We start from the raw sequence: 5,116 nt of genomic DNA on the forward strand, positions 1-5,116 counted from the left end.
TCTAGAGCTATCTGTGTCTATGAAGAATTACCTACTTCTTGTTATACTGAAAGTTTAATAATATTTAAAATAATAAACAAATCTGTTTAGACTATTGGTTAGATAATTGCACACTTGTATTTATTTAGTGGATTTAAGCTTTCTTTAATAAATCCTCATTGTGGCTTAATATATTTCACAGGGAAAAATTGGACAAACATACGTAATCACTTGAAATGAAATGCTATACAGAGACCCACAGGGATCATAATTTTAAAATGTACCTTAGAAATTAATTCAAGTGTAGTTGAAGTAGTATTTCATTTATACTATACTAGTTTTTTTAATTCAATGGGAAAAAAACAAGAGCATGCATCACAGCCTCTGAAAAAGAAGTTGAAATTGATTTTTGAAAGAAATAACCAACTAGTGTACAAAAATATAAAACATTTTTTTTCAATTTTTAAGTTATCTGGAGAGAATTCTTTGTACCATTATCTATGAAAAATTTAATGGAAAGGCTTAAAGGGAAGTACAATAAATTCTCCCTTTGGTCTTTGATATTGGTTGTAACAACAAATCCCAGGAAGATATTTGGTAAAAAAAAAAATTACAAAAATAATAAAAGAATACTTTAAAATATTTCAGTCAAAAAGGGAAACAATACAAAGCTTTATAGCTAAGTTGATAAGTGATTTGTAAGTCAAGTTATATTGAAAGAGTAAAGAAATATAGTATTTAAGTCAAAGAACTTGGAATATAAGCATTATTATAAAATATACAGTAGCTGCTATGTTGAAAATAATCACTTAAACTTGCAATTAAATTGAGTTGTGATAACTTTTATGGTTCCAAATGAATATATAAATATTTTAAAGTTTCCTAAATTGTTGCATGTTTCAACAACTAAATTTCGTAAATGTATAGCCGATCTCCCAGTTTGGAAATTCATAAGTACAGACTGACTAGCTCCATCTGAAAGAAAGCAAACACATTGTTTTCAAATTGAGTTGCTCTCATGCATGTCCACAGAATGCATCCTCTGTGCAGACCATGGATTGATTCTCCCTTATTCAGTACAACACAGGGCATTTTAAGGTCACAGTTGTGAATTACTTTGCCCATTGTCAAAGAGTACAGAGAGCCCTGTGTAAAATACAGAAACTAAGAAAACAGTGCAATCTAATTTCCTTTCTATGTTGTGAACAGATCCGGAGAATATCTTGTATTCTGTGCTTAAAAGACAGTTGCTTTTTAAATGATTTGACAGTAAATGTAATGAAAGTGAAGTGGACAGGTCTCTTCAGCAAGGTAAAAGCTGTGCAATTTGATTTATCGAGTATTCTACAAGTTCTTTTAATAATTGTTTATACTCCTTTCAATCAATTTGTAAATTTCTCTTCTAATACTTATCCAAATAAGCCATTCTAATTTAGGAAAAAAAATATATACTTTCTAGTTACTCAAACAATTTAAATAAAATATATAGTATGAATATCATCAAATAATTATTACAGTCTTGTCTATTGTATAAGTCAAATTGAGCATTATAGTGGACTTCACATATTAAATTCATTTTATGTTTACCTTAGACTTTTCTTATATTGGAAAAATAATTAGAATATCCTCTCCTATAATTTATTTTAATAATTTGCTTTTCCTCAAAATGTCATAATTTCTGACTATGAATTACACATGGAGCAGCAGATATATTTGTCTGATATGTTTACATTTGTTAAACATGCAATAAAACAGCCATGAGATCTTAGGGATTTTCATTCATATATTTCCTCTATTTATGGATAGGTTATATTCACTCTATTGAATGATACTCAGTACTATTCACCATTTGTATTTTTAAAATAATTTTATTTAATCTAGTCCCACATCGCTTTTAGATAAGGTACTAGCATGACATCTATTACATTGATACTTATTTATTTTCTTTGCTTAAAACATTGGTAATTTCTATCTGAACTTCCTTTTGTTTCAAGCAGTAAATTAAGTCTTCTTCCTCTCTAAGTGGTTCAGGTTCTTGGAAATGGAGTATGGGTTATTATGTACAATGAGCATGACACTGCATTATACCAGCTGCAGCTAGTCAGGGAACTGGGTTTTCCTTGAGGACTAATACTAATTCAGGATTACCACCTGTGGCAAGGGTTCATTTGCTCTTGACAGAAAATCCTACAAAAAAAATAGCCAGGATTACAAATGTTTTAGATTATGGTTGGAATTTTTCTTTATAATAGAATTAGAACTGTAACTAAATGAACCCTGAAAAAAAATATCAAAAATATATACAAATGAAACACAGAGACAGGGAACATTAAAAACACAGAATACAGTGAAATACCATAATCTCTAACTTACTGTAAATGCATCTTATATAAGTCATTTTTGATACATTTTATGTTAAATATATATATATATATATATAAATTTTTAATGAACATTTTTTAGTTGGCATGCCCTCTTCTGTGATATTACATAGTACATAAATGTGATATTGTGTTCCCTAATATATTGTGCACCCTAATAAACTTATCTAGGCTCAGAGAACAGAACAGCCACCAGATAAACATAGAAGCCAGAAAATGGTGGCAAATACAGCTTTAATCCTAGCATTCTGGAAGCAGAGATCCATCCAGATCTCTGTGAGTTCAAAGCCATACTGGAAACAGCCAGGCATGGTGACACATGCCTTTAATCCCAGGAAGTGATGGCAGGAAGCAGAAAGGTATATAAGGCATGAAAACCAGGAACTAGAGTCTGTTAAGCCTTTAGGCTTTTAAGCAGCAGTTCAGCTGAGATTCATTTGGATGAGGACACAGAGGCTTCCAGTTTGAGGAAATGAGATCAGCTGAGGAACTGGCGAGTTGAGGTTAGCTGTGGCTGGTTCTGTTTCTGATCTTTCAGTGTTCACCCCAATACCTAATTCTGGGTTTGTTTTTATTAATAAGACCTTCTAACAATTCGTGCTATATAAATGTTTTGGAAATGTTGGAAAGAAACAATAATTTTGCACATTGAAAATCTTTTGAAAAATAATTGAGCTAAACATGTACTAGATTTGTTCATTCAAAGAAATATTACCATGTCTCTGAAATGTGCATGACATAATATAATGAAGTTCTTAACAGTATGTAACTTTATTAAAAATAATAGCATTGCCAATTGGAAACAAAAACAAAATACCTATTTCTATTTGGTACCTTATAAAAAAACAGCATATAATCTTGGTTTTCTGTTTCCAATATTTCAAAAGATTTAATAAATGTATGAATTGTGAACTTTAGCAATTTAAGTAATTTTTTTCCTCTTGAAATGGTCCTACTTGTAAGATTGATGTTCTAAGTAATGATATCATTGTATCGGTTAATAGTAATTAATCAACATTTTGACATTATTCCCAGAAATTCACTTTTTAGTGTAAATTCTTCCAGGAACTTTAGAGATAGTAATTACATATTTATTGGAACAAAAAATTTTGTAAACACTCCAAGATTACCACAAGAATAGCAGGATATTAAAAAATATGAGGATTAAACTGTCAGTTTCAAGCTATTAGTCTTCATTATCTGAAGTAAATAAAAGAGCACTATAAGGAATATATTTTACAATTTATTATAAGTATTTTATTAATATTGGCATCATAGGGTTTTAATTCCTTTTACACTTATTGGTTTGGTGTTGTGGAGCAGAGCAAACAGCACTGTTTGTGTATGAAGGTCAGGTGACATCCTTGAAGACTGAATTTTCTCCTTTCATCTTGTATGTTTGAAGGACTGATCTGAAGCTGTTAGGTTTAGGGGCAGAAGACAATCCATTAAGCTATTTTATCAGCTTCACTTTTTTTCTTCTTGTTTTTATATAGGCATGACAAATGAAATAAGTTTATAATATGTGCAATTCCATTTTTGCCCTAAAAGAGTCAAACTATAATAGTGCTCATTTTAGAAAAAAAAAAGAGTTGACATAACAAAAGTAGTTTATAAAAATAAGAAGTATAGCTCAGAGGTGCATTACCAAGTAAGAAGCACTGAAAACTGCATTGTGAATACAATTGCTTCTGCTTTTCTTATTATACAAGCCATGGAAAGCAATAGTTATAGATGTCCACAGAAATTAACCATGTTAATAATTGACAATTTTTTTTATTTTTAAATATTTTACCACTTATAGTCAGTAGTATGAATATTTGGTCTGGCTATGCTACTTTAAATTTTCTCTGGAGTTATTTTTAGTATTAATATTACAATCTCCTTACTTTTCTTCCCTTTGAATGAAGAGATCCTTTTCCCATACAACCTATCCTGATTACAGCCCACCCCCTGCTTCTGTTCCTCCCAGTTCTTCTCCTCTCCCAACCATACTCATTACAAGAAGAGAAACACAAAGCAATTCCACTAAAATGGGGAACAAGAGTGACCACTCTCTCTATATCTATTCAATATATTATATTAAGTCTTAGCTAGAGCAATAAGACAACTGAAGAAGTGTTGCGTCCGCCTCTACCAGCAAGGAAGACGCAAAACCAGGCTCTTCTCCAAGCAGTTTATTCAGGAACCTTGAGACAATCTTCTGTCTCTTGGGAAAGCCAGCCCATACCCTTTTTAGCCACTGGGCAACCAACCCCGTAGTGCCACGTGGACAATGCCGCTAGGGTCAGACATACGCAAGCAAGCCAGATTCCACACCCAAGCCAAATAAGGAACACCTGCCATCGGGAAGGCAGAAGCCATCTTTGCGGCACGGCCATGCACGGCTCTTTACAGTTCCCCCTTTATTGTTTTAAGCAGCAGGCAAGAGCAGAGGTCTAATCTCTGCCAAAATACAACTTTGACATTGTACTGGTGTTAGTCCAGGTGTCATCCACCCAGAGAACACTTGACCTGTCCAATACCCTTTTTTGCAGAGGTGGGAATTAGGGTATCAACCCACATGCAATTAGACTTGCTCTTCTTGGGTTTTGCAATACAGCTAGACCCAAGTGCAGTGCACTAGCCTCGCATCCTGCGCGATCAAGCTTTTAATGAGGCCAGCCAGGCCTGGGGAGACTGTCCAGCCTCTATGGCTGTAAAGGCTTGGATAATCATGGCTGCATTGCGCTGCTGAGAAACCCTTAAACGAACAA

This window comes from Peromyscus eremicus, chromosome 9 (assembly GCF_949786415.1).
Source record: "Peromyscus eremicus chromosome 9, PerEre_H2_v1, whole genome shotgun sequence".
NCBI lineage: Eukaryota > Metazoa > Chordata > Mammalia > Rodentia > Cricetidae > Peromyscus > Peromyscus eremicus.